The sequence below is a fragment of the Oxyura jamaicensis genome, chromosome 10, assembly GCF_011077185.1.
Source record: "Oxyura jamaicensis isolate SHBP4307 breed ruddy duck chromosome 10, BPBGC_Ojam_1.0, whole genome shotgun sequence".
NCBI classification, from domain to species: domain Eukaryota; kingdom Metazoa; phylum Chordata; class Aves; order Anseriformes; family Anatidae; genus Oxyura; species Oxyura jamaicensis.
Window position 1 is genome coordinate 12,131,421 of NC_048902.1, and position 25,301 is coordinate 12,156,721.

At 37.1% G+C, this 25,301-nt stretch overlaps 1 protein-coding gene across 8 annotated transcripts in view; it reads left to right on the plus strand.

The window, feature by feature from the left end:
- The window catches only part of ADAMTSL3 (ADAMTS like 3), a 188,763-nt gene that overhangs the window by 59,064 nt on the left and 104,398 nt on the right, over positions 1–25,301 (plus strand). The window lies entirely within an intron of this gene.

Consider the following 25,301-nt stretch of genomic DNA (forward strand, 5'->3'; position numbering starts at 1 on the left):
AAGAATTGGGGCTATATATTTGGTTGTCCTTTCATCTGCACTGTTTTCATCTTCTATCGATGAAATGGTCTAAAACTGAAACAGTATTTCTGTCTGGAATGCTCTTTAATTAGAATGAATGATTTTGTGTGTGTGTAAGCTTATTTTTCTTTAATAAATCTTTTCTCCATGTGTATATTCTATGACAAAACTAATTAGGAATGACAAACATGTAATTCAGTAAGTTCAAGGGAAAACTTTTACAGTATCTTTTGTACTGCTGTTTCATACCCAAATTGTGGAAACTGTGGGTTCTTTGTTGCTCTGCCACCTTGAAGTTCAGCTCACCAGATTTAGCTCAGCATTCCTGTGTTTTTGTAATTTGTGCTGTTGGCCATCTCTGGGTTCTTATTCCCATTATGTTTTTATCACACGGATTCCTTTTTATTAAGTTGCCCTCCTTATAACAGTTAATTTTAATCAACTCCAGCAATATGGAAGCTATGAAAACCATTACTGAGAAATGGTAATGTACATTTTCCAAAAAAATGTGCATTTAAAAGAAGAATGGAAAAATTATTTCTCTTGCTATTTAATTAAAAGTTAAGAATCAGATATGCAAACTGAGGAAAAAAAAAAAAGATTCTTAAGAGGAGAGTCAAAAAAATGTTTTCTACTCCATTCATATTTTTTTCAAATTATGCAATTTTACCCATCAGACTTTCTGTTCGTGTCTGCCTGAAATGATGCATCACACCTGCTTCTCAAGTCCAGGGACAGCTGTTTCTGATTTTTCCCTTTAAAGGAACAAATCCTGCTGTCATTACAACCAGTTAAGAAATGTGTAGGGACTTTGGTACAGGTTTAGGCTTTAGGTAGTCTTAACCCAGTGACACCATTATTTTCCTGGACCCTTCATTATCACTCACTGTCTTGTGGTGATATACTTTGATACTGCCCTGTCTCTTCTGTAGACGCTAAAGCATTGTTCTTGAACATCTGCTTTCTTCTCCATCCACTCAGTACTCACAGTAGAAGATAGCTCAATTTTCTCTATAATACTGTAAGTTTTTTTTTCCTCTGTTCCTACATCTCAGCTTGTGTTAATGTGTGAGGATGATGCTGTGGTTTTTGCTGCCAACCCACTTTCTCTAACAGACACACTGTGTAGTGTTGGAAGAGCCCAGTATTGTACAGGAGGTGCTCTCTCTGCTCAGAAAAAAAGCATTAGGCCAGAAGAGCTCCTGGGTCATTGTGCTGGGATAGGTGCTGTTTCCTCCCCTTGAATTTCTTCAAGCAATTCTCCTCTCTGCCAGAAGCATGTTTCTACATTCATCGGAAGGAGAGTTGATATAGTACCACCAAGATACTTTTCATGGTTGTTTCTTACTTGGATCTACCTTAAAATCTCATGCAGGTAGTAAATCACTTCAGCTAACCCAGTGAATTTCTCTGGGGAGAAGGAAAGGGAAGGAATCAACATGGTTTATAAACTTTCAAATACACGGTAAGAACTTTTTCCTTTAACTTAGTGATTTACTTCTATTCATTGTTAGTAAGTTAATATAGAGAAACATTGTTTTTGGTGCCAAAAATCATCAGGAACATAACCCAGAGCAATTTTTAAGGGCACAGCTTTTAAACAAGCTTCTGGAAGGAGCATTATTTGACAGCACACAACTGAAATAACTCAGTTTGTTATTTTAATCTCATATCTCCACTTCTGGTGTTCTGTCTTACGGATGATTTGTATTCAGCTGAGCTTTTGGCTGATGGGTTACCATAAATGGCTCAAAACCAGATTGGGTCCGCTTATATGCAGCAAATTTTGTAGATAATCAGAATAAAGCTAGGCAGCTTTCTGAAATACCTCTTTTCACCTGATTAAACTTGGAGTATTGTCGCTGATATAAAACAGTTGTTGTTTTTTCTAAGGAGTCCACAATCTTGTTCTTTCATAAAAGATAGGATGCACTGCTCGTTGAAACTGGCATTTTATGAATAAGAATATTTTAGTCAGAATTTAGATAAACTGATATGTGAGAATTAAATATTATTTATTTTGGTATGGATGCCTTGAAAATATGCAATTCCAAAGCATGCTTTAAAAAGTACCAATAATATTTTTCTAAAACAAGGGTTGGATTTTACTCTGTGTCTATTTTACTAACTATGGAGAGGATTCATATGTAGGTGTACGACTAAATTTTTGTTGAAAACCGAATACTGTACTTGTCCAAGATATCCTCTGAATGAAAACAGTTTAGTAGCAACTTTGAAAATCATCTCAGAAGCTGGGCTGAAGTTTGGGGAAAGGGAATTTGAAGAGGGAATAGTTGACATTTAAAGTATAAAACCAGAAAACTTTGTTTTCAAATGTGTGTGGGTAGTCTGTTTCTAAAACAGCATTTGGTTCTTTCCTCGCCTTTGCAACATAACATTTGTCTTTTTTTTTTTGCCATTTTCTCACATTGGATGTGTGAGCATGTAGAATATTGAGAAATGTTAGCAGACTTTGAAGACCTGGCTACAGCAAAGAGGCATATTGAATTTTAATTGCAGCTTGTACTACAGATAGAAAAACAGATTTGTTTGTAATCATTTTTAGCCCTGACAACCCACTGACCTTTCCATTTTGAGGCCTAACATCTAGAACTGTTTCTTCAAAATTAGTCACTGTTTTTGCAAATTTAATGTAGACACAAACCACATATTACCTTTACTATCTTCTAGGCAATGAGATACTAAAATTCAGAATTAAAGAAAACAAGAAATGCATCTGAATATTTTCTGCATTGGTTTGAAACACAACACTTGTTTTTGTACTGTAGTTAGCTGCCAGGCTTAATGAAGATGGGCTTGGCATTGACCTTCCCTGGTGTTTCCTCACATAAAGTTCCCTGTTCTTATCTTAACAAGTGGATTAGGACTGTTTTTTACTGCATCTCAATGTGTTGAATTTCCTCATCTAGCAATCTGATTTTGTTCCTATTGCACCAAATATGAATTCTTCCACTGAATTCATAGAGAGCAAGGGCAGACAATAAAATGTAATTCTGGTGTACATCTACCTTCCACTACATAAAAAGAAAGAAGGTAATTTTTGCTTCTGAATGATGAAAGTCTTTCCATACTGATATGAGACACTTGCCAATAGTCCAGTCTCTTAAGGATGACAGTCTTCCCAGGCATCAACAGCCATGTGGCAGCCTTTTGTGTCTGTAAAGAATTCTAAAGTAATTCAGGTGCAAAACAGTAAGGAAACAATGACGAAGACCTGAACAGCAGGTGCCACCATAGATCTGAGAGGAAAAAATCATCAAGTACTATTTATATCTGCAGTGCTGCTTTAGATTACTCAACCTTCAATAAACCTGTTCTGAACTGCATTCATTCTGCTCTTAACATTGTCTTTTTTTCTTGATGAGAAACTAATAAATAATATTTTCTGGTTGTGTGCAGTGAAAGAAAGCAAATGTTTTTGGTATTTCACCCTTATCAAATGAAAAGAGTATGCAACAAACTAACTCCTTGGTGTAGTCCCTGATCTGTAGCTCAGTTGCTATCACAGGAAGGATTGGTAGAGGCTTTTTTCATGGAGTCTTTCCCAAGCAAAGTGTCACTACGGAATAGCAGCCCCTACCTCACACGTATAAAAAACAATTGTTGTCTTTCCCATCTTGCAAAACAGTTGTGGTGCTTTATTCTTTACCAGTTTATCCAGAAACGTGCTAGTTGTCGAAGGCCTCCAGATGGGTTACACAGTATGGCCTAAGAGGCTGCAAATCTCTCTCACCTCATTATTATTGCAGAATAAGATGTGGATGACAGAGAGCAGACATAGCTATCCTTTGAGTATGGTGTTTGAAAAGTCTCCTTTTTTGGGCTGTGATCGGGTCTTCCCCTGACCCAGCAGCATAACTTTGTGAAGAGTGAAAAATAAAACAGCCAGGCCTTTTTTATGTAAAAGGCTTTCTACTGTCTCCTTGTTTTCCTACCCTTCTGGTGAGGCCTCATAACAAAGCCAATCGTCATTTGTGGATAAACTACTTTTGTACCGCTGTATAAAATCTCAGAAGTGTCTTTGCAGGCAGTGGCTTCTGCTTCAGGGTTGTCAGATCACTCCTGGAGAGCACTGGGTAGCAGTCCATCATCGGAGTGCTGAAAAATGAATGTCAGAATAATGCATTTTCAGAAAATGCAGATTAAACCAAAATTAATCTAGTTCACAGAACTGAAATGCAGGTAGTAGATAAGCTGGTAGAAATTTCCACTGGGACTCCAGTCACTGTGGGAGGTTGCTATACATTATAGGAATATAAATGCTTTTTTCCCCACAAAAGCACATAAAAAGGTTGAAAACAGTTTAAAGAAAATAAGAAACATCTGTCTTCCTCCTCACCCCTTTTTGTGGAGGTTATTAGACACTTCCCTACGTAAACATATCACTAGTTTTAACCTTTTTTTGTGTGTGTGTATAGAGTTAATATGGAAAAGCCCAGCTACAAGCTGTTCTTGTCTTTTGCTTTTTAGCATGTTTAGTGTGTGTGCTAGCAGCCTTGGGAGTTTTAATATGAAGACAAGAAACTTGCCTTTTAAAATTTATAACCACTCTTGATCTCCAGCTAGATTACTTCTCATAAAACCTTTCTTCAGACTTCTGGTCTTCTCCAGTTGTATGTTCAGAGACTATTTCACCTGGAGATAAATTGTTCCCTTTAGGTGATGGTAAGCTTCTTGAAATAGGCAGAAGATGTTGCTAAAACATGTTTGTAAGCAAAAGAGAAAAGCAATGAGGCTAATCTACCTTGGGTAGCTCTACAAAGAAGTATTACACATCTTGCTTTCATACCCTGATATGGGACACGTGATTTGACTGATGATTTGAAATGGTAAAACTCAAAGTATATTTTAAGATAGGATAGAACTTGTATTATGTAGTATATACTACCTATGTTAGCTATGAAGAATACATTGTAGTGATATTATTTGGTGTCTAAAAAACTTTTTTCATTGATTATTACCGTGACTCTCTCCTGCTGTCTCTGTTTACTTGGGTGAATGTAGCATTTTTATCTTTTGAAAAACAAACCTGCCTTACATGTTTTTAGGATTAGTCATGTATAATCCCGCTTATTGGTTGGGAAACTGGTCAGAAAATGTTATTAATCCAAATCCTTGTAGTTGCTCCTCATCAGATGTGGAACTAGATGTCTGGATCCCAGGTCCTGTGTTCTAGCTGGTCCATGCTCTATGTTATCACCTATAGGCAACTTCTCTTCACCAGAATATTTGAACTTCACTATGCTTCAGTGCCCTCTACTGCTCTGTTACAATAATGCTGTCTCCTTGCTGTTGTAGAAGCATGATAAGCATGGTTATTTTTTTTATTTTGTTTTCGACAGTGCTAATTGGCCCCTTAGTTCTCTTGGAGAGCTGTTGGTAGTCATGATCACTAGAGTAATGGGCATACGCTGTGCTGCAAATTAATTTATCTAAAAAAAAAATCTCTTCTGAAAGTCTGACATGATTCAAACTAAGATCGTGGGGTCTTCTTATTTTATGGCAAGAGTAGATTTTATATATGTACAAGCATTTTTTATGGCTATTTACTTGAGATTCTGAATGGTCTAACATGTAGGATCTGATACTCAGAAGTACAGAGCCATTTCAGTTTCCACTGAAATGGACTGAGGAATTCTGATTTGGGTGCTTCTCTGAGACAGCTATTAATTAAATTGTATATTCTGATTGTTTTCCTCTGTTCTTTTTTCCTGCATCATCCTTCCTCTAAAATGTTTTGCTTTTTATCATGTACCTTGGTAGATTCACCCTCTGATTACTTTTTCGGTAGGAAGAAACCTTGGGGTCTCTAAAGCACTGGCCAACATGTTTGCCATACTGGAGGCTCACTGTTACCATGCAGTTCAAGCTGCAATTGTCTTTGTGGAATGGAGTGTAGGAAGCACTACGTGTTCTCATACAAGTAATCCAGACAGTCATGTAACCTCATTTCAAAATTTTAATATTTGAAAATCTGATCTGTTATGGAGACCGTTGTCCTATAACATCAGTAATGTTAATCCTGCATGACACTTCTTTTGTATATATAAATGCAAACTAGGCTAGGTATTCTATCTCATTCACTCTTAAAAAGGTGCAATTTGGTATTAGATCCTATGACAGTAGGCCAGACAGGTTGCCAGCTGATTCTGAATTGTGCATTAACACAGTGGTAACTTTAATTTCAGCCCATATCCAGCCTCCAGTGCTGTGTTTTCTTACCATTGTTAATGACTGATAATGCGCTTCAGAAGTGGGTGATAGAGCACATGTAGTATACTGCAGCTGAAATTTCCTGCACTCTTTCAGAATGTGTACAGATAAGTATTAATTCTTGTTTCCCAACTTTTGAATGGATACTTTAGTGATATAAAAGACTGTTTTTGTGTTCTAATGCAACCTATAAAGAGATAGTATATTATTCATAATCCATCTTTGTGTTGGAGGTCTCCCTGTGCAGTGAGATTTCTGGTTGTAGCTTTCAGTTCTTACATGGTTGTGCAGTGAGATTTCTGGTTGTAGCTTTCAGTTCTTACATGGTTCTTCTAGCTCTCAGGACTATCTGAAATAACACGTTACATTAGACTTAATTTTTCCTATTCCCAAGACTACTACAGAAACTGAAAGAGAAGGAATTAAGAAATGAAGTTTGTGACTTTATGTATATCCAATTCATCCAATTAACTGTTGTCTCAAACCAAGCAGTTGTCTCTGTGATAAGAATGTGTGCCCAGAGTCTCATTTAAATTTGTCCAATTTCATCTTCCAGTGATTGGTTCTTGTTTTATTCTTCTACAATTAACAGATATAAATACGATTTTAGTAGGTGGTGGTTTTTTCCTGGGTATTTGTTTCAAATGCTATAATCTTATGTCCTTTTAGCTCTGTAAGCGACATTGTCTCAGTCCTCAGGCTACTTTAGATTTATTTATTGTTTTGGACCTATTAATAATTACACCTAATTCCTTACAGATCATGGCTTTCCAGCATATTGCATCCAGTTCATTAGTTATCAGTGGCATTCCTTGGACCTAGATTCATTATTTTCACTTTGGGCTGCTTGAAAACCCATTTCATTTGGGCCCAGTCTGCTAAGAAATCTGGATTGTGTTGTATGACTCTCCTGTCTACTCAATGTTTTTTACTGTCAGTCTTTTTGTGGTTTGCAAATCTGAGCAGTGGTTATTTTCTTCCAGGGTATATACGCTGAACAGTATCAGGCTTAATATCATTTCCAGTAGAAGTGCTGTCCAAGTTTCCTTTTGATGTTGATCCTTTGGCAAGGGTTGCTTGAAATCTGTCAGTCATTTAAATTCATTTAGCATATTCTTTATTGATATTATAAATCTTGATTTTAAAAGTTAAACATATATGTATTAGATCAAATGCCTTACAAAAACTGAAATGTTTTGTAACTGTGATTAACCCTCCCCAGCCACACCTGTTATCAAAATGTGAAATCAGGTTTATCTGACAAGACTGTCTTTCTGTTGGTTTATATAGCAAAGCTTTCCTTTGTTCTCTGCTAATGCCTTTCAGTTTCTGAAAAGTGTGATTTGCCTTATCTGTGTGGAGCCATTACATTGAAACAGGGAGCGAATGCAATTTATAATTCCGCTTTTAAGATAGGCTGTCAGCAAATCCTGTCCTGATCACTCTTGAGAGTATCATATACAAAAAAAAAAAAAAAAAAAAAAAAAAAAAGAGTTCCTAGGTTTGTGATTGATGTAAGAGAATTGATAAAAGTTGCATTGTTTGAAAGTGTTTATAAATCACCCTGTCTATATGTTCATTTCCTGTAATCTGTCATTATGGTTTCAAACATAATTGTGAGAGACACAAAGCTGGCTTCATAACACTCTGGAATGAGTTTTGCTTCCATTTGGTATACGTTGAAAGGTGGCTCAAAGCAAAAATTATAATCCTGGAATACCATGTACGTTACAACAGGATATCTTCGCTTTGTGGTTTTGAATCACTGAAGGGCGTAGTCTGTCTTCTGCGTTTTCCCCTAGCATTGCTGGGACTGATGCAAAGAAACTGGGCCAGTTATAGGGATTGCTTGGCAGAGGAGATCACATGTTTTTTTCTTTTTTAAAACACAATTCTTGTTCCCTCTTGGGAGGTTAACTTTATGACAGGCTGGGTTTGTAGTCATTGTTGAGCTGGGATTTTGGCTTTGTGTGATGCTGATGGGCTACTAGAGTGTTGTGTGGTATGATGGCAAGCACAGAGTTCTTTGCTGCCTTCTTGAAGATGCTTCCCAGTTTCTCAGCTAGATTTAGAAGTCATTGAATGAGGAGGGGGAAGTTATTACAGCAAGGAGTGAAATGTGAAACACTTTCTTCTTCCACAGGCTTCTGCATTGCAAGGGATGGAAAATCAGTCTATGAGTAGCAATGCATGTTTTACTACCCTTCAGTTCTCTGTCAAAATCATCCAAGCACATGATGAAGGCAGAGGTTTTCTCTCTGCCACAAACAGCCCCTGCTCTAGCAGCTCACTAAAACGGGAGCAAAGGTATAGCACAAACATACCTTGGGTTATTACATTTGTCTGTCAGGGTAACCACAGATTGCTGATTATAAGGTGATTAGCCTTCAAACTGTTGAAATTTGATTACATTTTAAAGATTAATTCTTTAATAAAGGAAGATAAAGCACATTGTTTACCTCTAAAGCTGCCACACATTCTTTTAGAAGAAAGTATTAATTGCCTGTGTCCTATCTTATGAGTCCCGTTAAGGAAACTTGCCCAGCTCCGTCAAGCCATGTGAACCTGCTGTTCTGCACAGTGGGCAAGGCCAACATTCAAATTCAGTTGTGTAAAAACAGGGAAGTCATTTTTGTTCCTTCTGCCTCTTTTATTAGTATTTCTCTGTTTTCTGGGTAAACTGTCAGTGCTCTCACTATGTAACAAGGGTTTGCACTGACAGACCAAAGTCCTTCACTGACATATGTCAGTTAGGCAGAATGCTTCATTACTGGAAACTAGTTTTAAAGAGCATATTTGAGTGAGTTCATAACTGCAAATGCAAAAAAAATGTGTCATTTAGGAGGCAGATGAGAAGTATCTGTTCTGGGAGATTGATTATTGTCAAGAAGTACTGAACAGCTCGCTTTCTGATTTAGGGGGTTTGGGTATAATTTTAAAAAAGTGAGTTGTGCAGTAGAAAAGTATCCTTCATTTCCAACTCTGGATGAGCTTATTTTTCCCCATCTGCAAGAATGGAAAGAAGTAACAACCATGTTGCTCACTAAAGCATTAGAAGTACATTCTAGTGCTGTTAAGATGTATGAGTAGATGATCAGCATGGATGTCTGTTGTCCTTTTCAAATCAGTAGTCATCTACCAGAAAAGTTATATTTTCCCTTAATGTGTCTCTGTCTTAGATTTGTATTCATTTTGTGTTTGTGCAGACACACTTGAGATCTGCTTTTAATTACTGAGTAGGATTTACAAATCAGAAATGCAGCACAAGCCCATATTTTTTTTTTTTTTATTTTTTTTAATCATACTTTAAGTCACCTTTCAAAAACTGTCAAGGAATCATATTTTTAGAAGCTGTACTTGTATAGACATAAGTAATGCAATAGCTGTGTCAGTCTTTGAGATTATGAACATGCTTAAGATGAGAATATTCTTGGCGTAAGTCAGGAGTATTATATAATAAGGAAACAATGTCTTTTTATACTTTTCTTCCAAAACATTCCCTAGTGAGAATTAGAATAAAAAACCCCCATAGGATTGCCTATGAATAGATCTCCTTGCAACATGATAACTTTAGCCAAATTACACAAAGTAGATTTAAAATCCTTGTCGTGTTTTCATAGTTTTATTTTTAAAACCTTTTATTGGCATCTAATATGAATTCTGATTGTATAGCTGTAAGTCCCAGACCAACAATGTATAGATGCATAAAACTCTATTGCTACTTATCCCTTTAGCGGTATGTATGTCTAGCAGGCAGGAGACAGTCATCAAAAGCAATAAATGATCTGAATGAAATAAAAGCAATGGGACACATCTTGTTTCATGTGGTGCCCCAAGACATTTTTTTTTTTTTTTTAAAAAAAAAAAAGCAATACAGAGGACTGAGGAAAATAATTTATTTAACTCATTAGTTGTGTAAGTCTATGACTGTGTACAACACAACCTTAATGCCTAGCTTCCAGTTTGGAGAGTTGGTACCTGCGGTACTGATTGCTAGTAGAGATCCTAGGTTGCAGTCAGCCTCGTGAAAGGTCAGAGAACTGCTGTAACAAGGTGTCAAAAATGAGGGGATTGGCTCCTATAACAGTTTAGGTATAGAAAACACAGAAATTGTAGGTGGCTACCCCTTTTCACTGCTTTTTCTTCCTCTGTGACTTAGTAGCTCTCGAGTGCAACGCAGAGTCCAACCCAATGCATTCTAGACACCCTCATTCAAATGCTGCAAACCAAGGTGGAGAGAAAGAAGGAAGATGAATTAGGATAGAACAGCTGCTGTCTGTGTTAATGATGTTTCCTCATGTTTTGTAAGCAATTTCTGAAGAAAGATTGCAGTTCATGGTGAATAAGAATATAACAAAAAAAGTGATATTTATAGTAAACAGCACTTGTAGTACCAGTAAGGATTTTGGAGAGTCAGTGATCCAAACTGGGCAGGAGCAGTTCATCAGAAGTTTAAAAGCACTAAAGTAGTAGTAATTTTGAGGTATGCAATGCATCTGTTTCCAGACAGACCACCTGGGAGCAGGTATCTGTAGCCAGACTCCAGAAGCTGAGCTTTGGAAGACAATGGAACCATCTCAGAGTTATCCAGGCTGCATTTATATTGAATAAGAAACACAAGGTTGATTTGTGATAAGAGTAAAGTAAAGCAGCAATTAGATGATTTGGAGAGTGCTGCCTAAAATTGGAGATATATTGTGAAATAGTGTGTTCTGGATACGAGTTCCCTCTGGCCGCAGAAACCAGGACACTCATCTGGGAAAGAACAGATATCTGAGAGATGGACCTTGACTCCAAGCAAAATATGAGTCATTGCACAGTACATGGATCAAAACAGAGATAGACTTCTTCCTTTTGTTTTCAGCATCTTGATCGCTCCTTCAGAGTAGCTAAATTTTAGCCCTCCCCTCTCTCAATGTCTGGTGTAGATCAAACAAACAGCAAATGGCTCTGGAGGAAGCCCTTTGCCCCAAGGCAGGATCAACTCCAACTAAAGTGTTCCTGACAGAAATTTGTCTAACTTGTTCTTATATGTATTTGGTGCTCAGGATTGCACAACCTCCCTGAAATCAGTGTTTAACTGTTGTTATAGTTAAAGAACTTCCCTTATTTTTCCGTTATGCTTATGTAGCTTCTGCTGTGACTTTGAATATATGAAAGGGAAAGCAGAATAAGATTAAAAAAAAAAAGCCACTGGCTATTTTTCATCTCCACAGTGGCTGACAAGCTTGTTCTTTGTTTTTGAACAAATGAGGTGTTTGAGAAAGAATTTTTAATGGAGATGAATGATGTGCATGGGAAAAACATGGAAGGTAGTGCCTAAGTGAGGGGAAAAAAAAATCTGGGTGGTGATCTCCTTAATTTGCTCAGCGATATGAATATGGTGAACAATGATTAAACTAGCATTTTCGAATTGACTGATGGATGGTCAGCAAGACTTATTTTTTAAAGGGGAAAACCTCCCTCCTTTTTGGGGGAGGATGTTTTTGGAAAAGAAGTAATGCCATAAAAACTGGAACATTCGAAGCTATTTGGAATATGACAATGAGTGAACTAGTATAAATTCTGTTAGTCTTGAGTGATGAACTACACCGCTCATTGGTCCCTCAACTCTCTGGAAAGTATCACTTAAATGATTTTGCTTTATGTACTTTTTTGGGGAAAAAGTGCACAAATAAGCAGGAAGGTTTTTTTCAAACTCTCAAAATTTCTATATACAATGTGTGAAAAGACATGGATACATACCTTTCACTCAAAAAAAAAATAACAACAAGCCTCTATATTAAAGAGGTTGAAAAGATCATTTGTTTCAAAAATATGCGTGGGGAATCATTTAAAGTTTCTTATAGTTCCCAAGATTCATATCTACTATAAGTACAAATATTTTCATGTTTACCCTGGAGAGTGAGATGGGATAAGAGGAAAACTTTTGAAAACTAGAATGTGAATGACAACTCTTTGCAATACGGTTAAAGCAGTTGTAAATTATCTATTAAATGCAACTTATTTTGGGAGGTGGGGTATCCCTGATAATCTGAGGCACAACTTGGCCTTGACAGATAACCAAGAACTGATGTTTTCTTTCTTGTGACCAAAACCCAATGGTGTTCCTAAGTGGATCTTTTTTGTGTGTGTGTGAAGAAGCACAGTTCTGGACTGCAGCTCAGATACCAAATACCTATCCTACCTATAGCCAGAACACTGATAAATGGATGCTAGTAGAAGAAATAAACCTAACAAAAGTATGTAGAAGTTTTTTCTCCTCTTCTTTGATCTTCATCTGCCCATATGTGTAAGAAATCACATCCACATCTCTAGTTTGGCTCTATCTGATGGAATTTGGGTGGTTCTTGTAGGTCCTATACAAAGTCCAACAAAGTCAGTGAGATACTTTTCATTAATTTCAATGGCTTTTAAATCAGGCTTTATTCACTAACTCCCTGACAGCAATAATTTAGTTACCTTTTATTTACCAGAGCTTAAGGCAAATTTAAAAACAAAACATGTAAAAGAGGTTAGTTTATTTACACAAATTCTCCTTAAGTCCAAATACTAATGTCTCTTTTAGAGTGTGTCTCCCCCGCCCCGGGGGGGGGGGCGGGGCGGGAGGGAAACAAAAACAAAACCCACAAAACCTCCACCCTTCTCTAAACCCTTCAAATACAAGCAACTGGGGAATTATATAAATAGATATTCTTACCTTTACTACAAAAAATTCATGCGGAAGTCCTATCTTGGAATAAGCTATTCATTAGTTGGCTTGGCAGAAAGAACACAATCCAAATGAATGAGCTGCCAAGAGTATTTTTAGTGGTTTTATATGTTGCCCATTCAAATCTTGGAAAATTTCTTTAGAAAATTGGACAAACTGACCACTCATTTTTATAGGCTTTCGCAAGATCTAAAAGTGAAAAACAACTATTGTATTTAGCGTCTGTTAATGGAGGTTTCAGGCTACAGAACTTGAGAAAGTTCTGCTGGGAAGCTAATACAATAACCATAAAATATTGGACTGATAATAGGAAACACTGGCACAGAACAGATATGGAAAGAGTCATGCTAATGTTCCATATCCAGGGCTGTTACCTTGTGCCGAGTGCTAAAGATACTGTAGTCAAACATATACAGTAGTAGAGATCTGGAATGGAGTCAGTCAAACTCAAGATATATGCAATTGTCTTTTCCCACCATGAATAATATTGATTGGATAATTCTGTCTTTAGAGAATTAAAAAATGGGAGCTTGGACACAGAAGAGAAAGCAAGTTGTGCTAACATTTTTCCAAATGGAGAACGTGTGTCCTTTCCTCGCATATGTAATTGAGCCCTCATCTTCTTTTATCTGAAGTCAGTGGGATTTTTTTTTTTTTTGCTTTTGCTTTTTTTTGGGAATTGGATCTGGGCTTGTGCTGCCATTGTAGCTGTTCCCTTGACAAGGTTTTTTCTCCCCAAGCTAGAAGGAAAAAAATCAATAAAAGGAAAACTATTCACCAGATATCAAATGAGTTTCAGCAGATTATATTTTATTTGATTTGAAGTGGAAAGGAATGACAAAAGAATATTACATTTTTAATCCCACATAAAATATCTTTCTGGAAAAATATTTTTTTGCATATGGAACTTAATTTTGAAGCTTTCCTAGCAATACTGTCTTTCATAAGCTATACAAAGGTGATATACAAAACCTGCCCTCAAAAGATGCTTCAGCTTGCAGCTTCTGTGTGTTAGGATCCTCTTTAAGAGGACATAGAGGCAGGACATTTTAATGTCTTCTAACTACCTTAAAACAAACAAATCAAACCAAACAAATAATGATAATAAAAAAAAAAAACCTTTATGAAGAAGTTGGTCATGTTTTGCTGTAGTCTGTGACAGAACAAAGCTGGAGCAGGCTTGGGATGATGAAATTGATACAAGCTTCTGACTACAAATAGCCAGGGATCAAACGAAAGATGATTGCTGTATGAAAAAGTATGACAATGGCTGGAACATCAGCCTAGGCAGAAGCAGCTTATGGATGGTGCCTGCGCAGGTACCCCCTGTTGAAATTTCACAACTCCAATTCAAGCTGCCCTTGTGAAAGAAGGGCTCTTCACGACAACGAACAAAACAGTTCAAGTGCAGGAAATCAGCTGGAGCCAGTGAAGCTGAGCAAAATTAAATCTTAAATTTGTTCCTAAGTTAAGCATGAGTAATAAAAACAAACCTTAAAATTATATCTTGATTTTTGGGTCAGTTATACCATTGCTTTACATCACCCCCAAATCAGCTCAAGGTTAAGTGGGCAAAACCGTTTATTCTGAGAAGAAAATTCATCTTGTTAATCTTGATTTATGCCACTCTAGAGAGGCACCATGATCAGGCTGACAAGTTTTAGAGTTACTTTGGGCAAAAATAACTTCTTTCAGACTGCGTCTCAGTTATGGGCCTAATAAGTCTTCTTCAGTGTATTACTTTTAAAATGATCTACACAGTGATACCTAACTTAAAAATCAAGGATGAGAAATAAATAATCTCTCAAAATAAAATAATCTCTTTAAAATTCATAGCTAAATCTTAATTGTTCTACATTTATAGGAAGAAAAACTAGGTTTCTTAATTGCTGTCAGCTAACAATGTGGCTTTAATATTTTCCCTTTTGACAGATTTGTCCTGTTGCCAGGTGTATCTGCTTATGTTCTGTAATCTGTTTTGCATTACTTTTATAGTAATATTGCCATTGAAAGTGCTACATATAGTATTAAATAGCAGGGTGAGTCAAGAGACATGGGTCGAATGTGTAGCTTACAAATGAGAAGTTTGGAGGCTTCATCTGTGCGATGTGGTAAAAATACCTGTAGCTAAATTGTCAAACAGTCTGGCACTATTGATAATCTTGGCATGAAATTGAGCCATGCCAGAGTGCAATATCCCAATAATCCAGGTTTATGAATATTGCAGATTACGGATAGACAAAATGTGCAGGGAAGACTTTTCTATACTGGCTGCTTCTGCTACAGTTTATTCTTCTGTCAGTATTTCCCCTATAAACTCCTTTTATTCATAGGTCTGGCAGGTAGCCATAAAATTTTGCTTCTAGCTGGAACTTGGCAGGCGGTGTCTCAAGTCAGGAAAATTATTTTTTAAAAAAAAATTTAAAATGCATGAAATATATTGGGGCTCTTTTAAAAGCTGGAGGTGCAGGCTTTTTTTTTTTTTTTTTTTTTTTTTTTGAGAAAAAGTATTGGTTGCAGTGGTTTTTGCTGTAAATCCTCTAAACAAATTCTTACCTTAAAAAAGCAAAAAAAGACTTTTGTAACTAATAAGAAATAAAAAGCATGGATTTCATTTAAAGTGTACACAAAAAGGTACAGTGTGTAAGTGTTGAGGACTTACATATTTTGAAGTGATTGTTTTTAGATAATTGCTTTAAATTACATAACGTACCACTGTGATGGTAGAAAGCTTTTATGTGCTGTTATAAGTTGTAAGGTAAATAGTAGGCAACATATATGTAATTCTAAATGTCCATACTTTCTCTTTTACTTTTCTGTTACCTACCTGTAAGTCACATCCACAAGTGTCTTGGAAAATCAGTCCATTGACAAATTCAGCATAGTAAAGCAATTTATCTGGTTGGGGGAATGAGTAGATATCATTGTGTCAGTCTGTTTTATCATCTAGGATCCAGGTATACTTGGGGTGCACGTAAATGTCATGAAAGCAGAACAGCCTTTCTTATACTTCAGGGTTTGCAGTGTTAATTTGGGCAAATACCACCACGACCACCACAAGTCAGCAGGAGTGAAATTTGATGGTGATTGTGGTAACAGATCCTGGCTTTTTGTCAGGGTCTGTCCTTCTCCATATTCTTGCAGCTTACCTGTGGGAGAAATCCCACCCTGTGCTCTCCTCTGTCCCTTTTATCCCTCATTGTAAACTGTAGGCTTACTACCTTGTTGATTAATTTTAATTTAGAGCTCCAGTAATTCATAGTGTACCTGCCATAGATCTCCTTACCCTGAAACGAGTTGCTAAATGACAGTCAAATGGGTCTTCATCAAGTGAATAGATCAAAAAACAAACCAGGAGGCACAGGTATTTTATGATGAGTCTTTCTAGAATAGGTACCTGACCCACAGGGTAAACGTGTAATTTTTGTATGCTTTTCGCTGTTGTTGTTTTTACTAATTCCCCTATGCTGAAGATGGAAAGCATAATTTAAAAGCATTCAGAAATGTGTAATCACTGAAATATAATTCCTATTTCATGTGGCATCAGAATATGGAGAAAATAAAAAAGCCTAAAACAGTAAAGACTTTGCACATTTGACAGTAGCACAAATGTGCCCAAAAAATCTTTGGAAGCTTATGGAAGTCCTCCACTTGCACAAGCATAATGCTTAATGCTTATCCTTTTATCATTGTTGTTCTCTTTCCACTGCATATGCCAAAGTGATGACATTTTTAACTTTTGAGACCAGTTAAAAAACATATATAATAGTACCTTTATTTGGATGTTTGCAGATATATTTAATAAGGTAATTTGAAAAAATAATGCCAGATATATTTCCCAGAAATTGGAATCTCTTTTTGTATTATGCACCTGAGGAATTCTGCGTCTTGGACTCTGGCTGACCCATCGCCCTGTTTATGCTGGATGAGGAACATGTGGTGTACAGTGTGAAGGTGGAAAAATCCAGCATATCCAGGTGCAACTTTTGAATAAGCATTCAGTAAAGCTTGCATGAATTCTTACTGCTTTATGGAATTCGTGAAATATATGGAATGTTGTTAATGCAGATTTATAAGCAGGTTCAGAAAAAAATAACATATCAAAATGTCCTGAAGATTGTGTTTTCCTCTTCATGCTATGTGCTTCTTACAGGCAGACATACTAGGAAGGACAATGTTTATACTGACAAAATAGGAGGTGCAAGAATTCTGACTTTGGACACTAAGATATCATTTTGAGCTGTGCTACTCCCATAATGCACCATATCCTTCCCTCTCCTAAGGTCAGATTCTTATCTGTAAAATGGACATAATGTGTAAGCTTAAAATCTCAAAAAAGTCAAAAAATACTAAGACTGGGTATTGTTATTTGTTGCACGAAAACCATAATTTCTTCATCTGTGACAAGTTTTTTTTTGCACATCCAAATGCAAGGACTGTGTATCAAACACTGTATTGTGGAGAGCACTGTAATTTATTATCACCTAAATTTATTTTTATGCTTACTAGGGTATATATTTAATGTTCTATTTTTGTAATGTTAGTACTGGTAGTTTTAAAAGGAATAGCATGCTTCTTTGAAAGTTTTTTAAGCATCCCATTCCTTCTTTTTTGCTTATTTTAAAATTCTGCCTTTATCTCTCATCCAAGTGCTGACAAGTGTTTGCCTCAGGCTGGCTACTGAGAGAGTACGCAAAGATTTTAGAAATTTATATTGCTTTCTTGGTTATGTTCCCTTTCAGAACCTGTGTATATTTCCCAAGGTCTGTGGCTTTTGGGTTGTTTGCCAGCTACATGTGCAAATCTGTTATAATTCTCTAGACCACTGAGAAATGGAGGGAATTGCAGCGATGGTAAACGTTTCTCAGTGTAGTTGCCATTTCAGATAGGGCAGACTCAGAGGAATGGACATGTTTTGAGAATTTGAATGTATATATTTCCAGCTACATATTTGAATGTACTTTTAAATCCCAGAAGATAATTAAATACTGAAAACTCAGGGGAAAAAATATTAAAATAAATCTGTGCTCTTGATATCTTGGTCAGCTGTCCTGAATGAATGGACTTAAAAGCCTTAGAGATTTATGGATGTCTTGCAATAATTTATGGATATTACCCAAGGAAATAAAAGATTACCATGATCCAGAGGAAGAGAACAGAGGCATGTGCTCCTCTTGTAAAAGACCGTTTTGTGATTAAAATGTACCCTGGATCTACACTTCAGTGTAGATCATCAAAACCTGTCAGCAGTGAGTAAAACTAGTGTGTGTGTCTGTGTGTCTTTTTAAACTTGTCTCAATGATGTCAGTAACACAGAAATTGAAAAATAGCAAATTAATTATCAGTGCTTTTGGTACTTTGCTGCTGATTCTTTTCAGCAGGAACATGGAGGTACTGTATTTAGCTGTTGTGAGACACAGAAATAGCTGCTGGAGCAGGGTATCCTAATGCAGTTGCTTTCTGCTCAGAGTTGTTAGGGCGGGAACCACGATTCCTTCTCCATGCCCACAAATTCCACGTTCCCTCTGTTACTGCTCACAAAGAAGGAAGGAGGTGATACAGACTCTTTTCAGTGCCAAAAGCCTCAGCTAGCTCATAGGTGCCAAACAGCCAAGCAACATTTCATCCTTTCCTGGATGCCAAAAGCCTCAAGTATCCCTGCTCCACCTGCCAAAACCTCCAACTTTGTCCTGACAACTCCTGCAGTGCAGGCCTATGTTGTCAATATGAAATTCTGCAACACACTGACAATGGAAAATCTGGATGCAGTATAATATTGAAAAACATGTTGAGATTCGCCTTCAGTTTAGGATCAAAATGAATTACGCTGTAAATGTTTCCTGTGTGTGACTCTTCTGCATGTTTTATTTTCCAAAACTTGAATTTGAATTTATTTAAAACTGCTGTAGAATGAAAATGTAGAGCAGAATTCAACAGAGTGTTAAACTACATCTGAGCCCCCAGATGTATTCCTTCATCACTTGTAGCCATACAAGCCCATTGTTTGCCTTTTTGGCTTTTTTCTTGCTGGTCATTCTCCTGGTCTGTCGCTGAGCTTTACCAGCTTGTGTTTCTGAAACTCTCTTTTTGTTACCAGACACAACTTCCATTTTGCAGTTGGTTTCTAGTGCATGGACAGCCTGACAGTGGCAAGGCCAAATGCAAGGAATGGTTAATGTAACTGAAATAATGTTAGTAATATTAAGACTAATTACTCCAAAACATCTGCTTAAAATAGCTGCAGTTATTCCCAGGTGTCTTTTATCAGTCTGAAGTGATGCATTAATTTTTTTTTCCCTCTCATGGTTTTCTGTAAAGGATTTTATAATTCCAGATATGTTCTCTTCAGTGTAAAGAATAATGTATAATTTACGTTGGTACATATAAATAAAAGATTTATTAAACTTAATGACATATGCAGTGCATGATTAGGCAATATATAATGCACCCAGCAATACTGGAAATATAGCAGGAGAAGTCTTGAAATCAGTCATAATGAAACAAGTGGAAGTTTTTCTGCTAAAATCAGGTAATGCAAGATCTCATTAATGGTTCTTATTTGTCTGGAAATAAGTTTTGACTGTTCTTCTATTTAGTTGCTGCCATAACTGAGATATTTTTATTTTTTTTCCTAAATCTGTAATCTGCATTCTACACCTTACTTAGATTGTGTGAAATAGAGGTGTAAATCATGTTTGTATGTGGCCTTAGCAGGGAAAGAGATTTCTAGTATAGTTTGTTGCAAAGCAATGGGCATAACAGCCAAAGCTGGAAGTGAAGGATACTCTTCTGAGGCTGGATAGCATCTCCAGTGGTTATCGGCAGGTAAATACTTGTTCTTTCAGTTATGCACTCTGCTCGTGGATGCAGTCAACAGTGCAATCTGATACCTTTTTCACGAAGTGTAGTGTCTGGAAAGAGGAATCTGGGAAACGCATCACAGCTACTCAGGCAGGATATTTTCCCTTCAGTGCCGTAATTCCTTGCGCTGCCTCTGTTTGGAGGCATTGTAGGTACTAGGAGAAGAAAATGGCAAAATGCAGTGCTGTGTGTAAAGATTAGTGAACAGCAACATAACCTTGTGCTTTGGAAGTCTCTGGAAGTCAGGACAGTGTTAATAGTATTTATGGGTTGTGAGAGTGGGAAGAAGCAATAAAAAGGAAATGCTTCATCTCTGTTCAAAATACCATCAAGGATGAAATCCACTCCAGGGAAAAAGGCCAGTACTGAGCTTTGGGTATTGCTTAATTTAGGCCTTCAGTGGGACCAAAGTGGTGTTTATACCCTCCAGTAGGTTCTCTCACTTGGACAAATTCAGTCTGAAGACTCTAAATTCTGTATGGAGAAACGTAGTTACATGCCATGTGTTATTAAATAGCAATATGATATAGCTGTGCTAAGTGTCCTTCTGGGGATTCTCTTTTGGAGTTTGGCATGCTTTTACAAATGAATACAAACTGCTTTGATAAGAAGCTGTAAGAAAAACCCAAGAGCACTCACCTAGGGATCTGCACTAACATTGGCATAACAGCAGATACACTGGCAAATATTCCTTCATAACTAGGTCCTTACTGCCATGGCAAAGCCTTGTTTTGTAGCCATATTGCTCTAACCTGTTTGTGTAGAGCATTTGAAATTCCCATTCAGCACTGGGCATTGTCTGCACTGGGAGATGCTGCCCGGAGATTGCACTGAATCACTGAATTGTGCCACGTGTCAGAGCTGGGCCCAGCTGCACTGAGGAAGGTCTTGGGGCACATCGCAGGGCAGAATTAGGGGTAATTGGGGTTGCGATGTGTACCTGGCAGAAGGATTCTGACTTGGGCACTCTTGCAGAAGAATCAACGTGTCGGGTCTCTGCTTCTTTTGTTGCACATTGTTATAATTCCCATATATAAAACACTATGTACTTGGCTTGTGTCTGTATTTAAAGTAAAAATGTATGTAAAAACTCTGCAAAACAAACATTTAAGGTATCAGAATGTTTCTGTTGAGAAGCTGAATCTTTGTTACACTGAATGCTAAACATTTACATATCCAAGCCTTATGTAATGGATGTCTGAATAATAATAAAACTGAATAAACTGACCTTCATTCTCTGGCACCACATCTCCTTTGAAGTCTGCATGACCAAATTCAAGACAATTATGTCATCCTTCATAACAGCCAAACAAAAGGTTGGCCAAATAGTCATTTTTTCTCCGTATAACAGCACTGTGTTTGATTTTGCAACGTGTGTCAATGTAGCTGTTGTTATTTACTGGGTGCTACAAGTGACAGTAAAAATCCCCTTGTTTTAGATTAATGATCAGCCCTGGTAACATCTGGATTTCATTTATTTTACCTCAGTGCCCACTTTTGCTGTATTCAGTTCCTTTGAGCAGCACAGTGCAAGGCAAGCTCAGCCTGCATATGTGCGCAGCTAGCAGAACGTGGTGTTACTGTATATGCCCATATGTGGCAGAAGCAAAACGGAGTCCTGGACAGAAGAAGGGAACTTGGCACTAGCATTTCCCCCCCTCCAAATCTTCCAGTGCCATACTTTCATTAGAGTTCTCCAAGAACAAGGCTGTCTCTGTCAGTTAAGGGTTGTCAGCAGAGGCTCAGATTGCACATTGCTGGGCCTCAGACCTTCAGGAAACCTTGGCATACTGTCATCTCAGCCTTTGAGGCTCAGCCTGTGTCACGAAATGCTTCAAAACTTGTAGTTTATTTTCCTCCATCCCCTAATTCAAGCGTTTCAAGGCTCACGTGCAACATCGTGACTTATCCCTTAATTATTTTGAAAATTAATTATATATTGGATGCATAGTTTGGGATGGAATATTTCAGACTATCTTTATCATATGTGCTGGAGTCATTTCTGCAGAGAACATTGTATAGGTTCTGACATACATTTGCCTTAAATGCAATGCTTGTATCCTAACCCTGTGTTCCCATTTGGTGCTTTTGGAATGGATACAACTCCAGCTAACGTGACTGGATTAGGTGGAAGAGTGGTGCTGTTTGCCATCTAGTTTTATGTAAAGAACAGCAAATCATCTAGGTTTTCCTTAAAGTTATGTTTATAGCTGTTTCAAGTTATTTTGTCTGGTTTCACTACAGCACTGGTGGCTTTATTTGATCATGTTACGTCACAGGTGTACATGTACGTGTATATATACATGCATGTGTAGGTACACAAATACGTTCATAATGAAGCATGTAAACTATAAGCTTAATGTATTTGTAGTAGTACATCTGTTGGAAAATGGAGCCACTAAATGAAAAACACTTAGCAGAGTGTCACTACTGAAGCATATTAGAATCATGACTTAAGACAGTAAAAATATGAAAAATAAAAGTTAAGAAGCAAGCCTTGAATGTAGTTCTGAGATACAATAATACTCTTTGTGCCCAATTGCAATTAGCTCTTGATTTAATTCCTAAATGAGCTTCCAAGGTTTTGTTGGTTTAAATCATGACGTTGGTGATCTTTGCTTTATTTTACTTTAATTTGGTACCATGGTGTAGACAAATGTAACATGTAGAGTTTATGAAACCAGACAGCTAGTAAATCAATATTATTTTGCTAGTAAATTACGAAGGCAGTGCAAGCTGCTTTTAACTCTTTCCCATGGGACAAGTAGTTTGAACTAGCTGGAGTTTAAATCAACACTGTGGGCACTGAATTAGTCAATGATTCTGAAGAGGGCTTTGTTGGCATAAACTTCTGCTTTGATCATCCTAGTATTTACAGCTTTTTAATTAGATACAGTTCAGAACAATGATTTTTATCAAAGCAGTTTGGTAAGTGAACAACTGGACAGTGTTTAGGGCTCTAGATGGCATTCTGTCTGTTAATATCATGTGGCTGGTTTTAATACAATGCTGAGGTTAGGATTATTTTAGGCATTGTCACTGCTTTGTCCAAAGAAACTTTATATTTTACAAGACAGTGTGACATGTACTGCTTTTTTTAATGTCATAAGTTTAAACCATTCTTAGTGTACTAAAAACCAATTCTTTGCCTTGGGATTACAGAAGATAAACTTTAACTTTGCACTCATAAATTTGAAAGAAGTGACTCTTGTTCATCGTGACTTATTTTCATGTGCTGAGTTATTTGTTGGAAAGTGCTGAGCTCTTTTTGCTCGAGATTGAAGGCAGTCACTTCCATTTTCAGTGTCAGACATTTCAGAGTTGGCTTCTGATGTAAAGCAAGCCCAACGCCAGTGCAAAAATTCCTCGGGGATCTTGGCAGAGCAGGGCTCTATCGTTTCTGGAACGTTAAATTGGCTTAAGTACACTTTTAAAGCAAAGTAAGTGTTTGTAAAATTTGTAAACCGAGGGGAGCAGGAAAGTTAAGGAGCCTCTGATGTGTTTAGACCAGCGCCTGCAGTTTGCTGTTCAAATGGTGATAGGTTATCTAATTAACAAAATAAATTCTTCAACAAGATCTAGCTTTCTGAGGAAGGGATGAAAAAGTTTGGAAATTGCTGATGTTTCTGTTAGCAGTTTGGCTTTGTGGAGTAATGCTGTTATATCAAATCTGCCTGCTCTTATTAATGCCTTCAAAATGTGTTTGAGTAGTCCTTAGCTCTGTTTAAGTACAGCCGAGCTTAACTACGTGCCATTTGGGTTTCTAAAAGGATGCTTGCTCAATATTATTGATTCCGACTGCAACGCGAACGCAGCCTGTGTGACAGCTGATGCACAAACAGAGCAGTTTGCTCAAGTTCTGTGGCACTTGATTATTATCGTTATATTTAGAAGAAAATCCTTTTGTCTACACAGCATGGTACTGGGTCATATTCCATGTACGGTGCTGTTTGGAAAACAGCTTTGTTTTTATTGTTTGCCACTTTCGCTTCGAGTCATTAGACTCTTGTCTGAGTCAACTTTCTTCATGGCTGAAGATGAGCTGACTTTATCTGTACTGTTGAAATTTAAGGAGAATTTTGTATTACTTATTTTTTCTTGTACCATGAGATTCAAATTATAAATCCCTCACGTCCTTTCAAATTACTTTTGTGAGGCATTTTGGAAGAAAATAGCACTAAGTTTTGTCTCATGAGCTTACTTACGTTTTCTCAAAAAACAAACAAACAAAAAAACCTGGATTACTAAAATATGTCCATCTGGTTTAGTGTTAAGATGTATACAAATGTCTTGCACTTCTCTGGATTCAGTCACACACAAAAATCTTAGTATTTTAAGCATTTAACTGGCACCTCTGAAGACCTGAATGCTCATTTGGATGTAATTTATGGAGTAACGTTTGTCTCTGTTCCTTATGTTGTTTGCCGACAGGTAGCCCTTGGTTGGTGTTTCTGTGCCCTTGTTTTTAGGGAAGGGGGAGTGAAGATGCTGCAGTGCTATCAGTTTAAGCTGTTCCTTTCTATGCAGTCAAAAATGGTAGAAATGTGGATGCGCTGCCTCAGCTTCTCTCTCTGAGATGTGACTGGGTGCGCACTGAAGTCAATAGGAACAAACTGCTGGCTGTACAAATAGTTCCAGCTAAGCTCAGGTGAACCCTACACCCTCTTGCATTTGCAGTTGTACTGGAGCAGGGTAAACATTGCTCAGTATTCTGTCACTGGGGATAAATTACTCTCACTGCCTTATTTCTGTCTGTGCTATGGCTTTTGCTCGTCATGGTGCTAAGAACAGTCACATAGTTATGTTTGGAGTTTATGTGCAAACGCTATTGACATGGTGATTAGAGTGACTAGTGTTTTCATCTCCATCTGGTGGGTGTAATTCAGGGTTATAAAAAAACCTTAACTTCTTTATGATGACAACCCATCACATATGTCTGACAGCTCTCAAGGAATCATGTTGGATGCTTGGTTACAAAAATCTGCATGTGTTTTTTCAAGACAGAAATTTTAATGATTGCAGGGACGGAGGAAAGAAAGTAGGATTTAAGTGGAACGCGTGGTGAACTGTTGTGAAATCAGAAAGAAATGTCTGGGGAAATTCTGAATTTGATTTTCCTGCACTTTCTTCATGAAGGAAATTTATAAAATAAAAGCAGTACTCTCCTGCAGCAGAGCATTATGGAATAATTAGATTCATGTTGCTTTTTGAGATAGAATTCTTACGGTAAGAAACTACCATGTTTTAAAATACTTCGAGAATGTTCTCTGTAAAATATGAATTTCCTTAAACTGGATACAACTCAAGACAAAAATGGCATTTTTGGGGGCTCGAGCAGATTTTTTTCTTTTTGATCCAAAATCTTTTTATTTGTGTTGTCTGGTAATAATGTCTTTTTGAAGACCATGTGAGAAGCTTAAATCACCATTTAATTGCTGCAGCCTACAAATCATTTTAAGTCTTTCCTAATCTC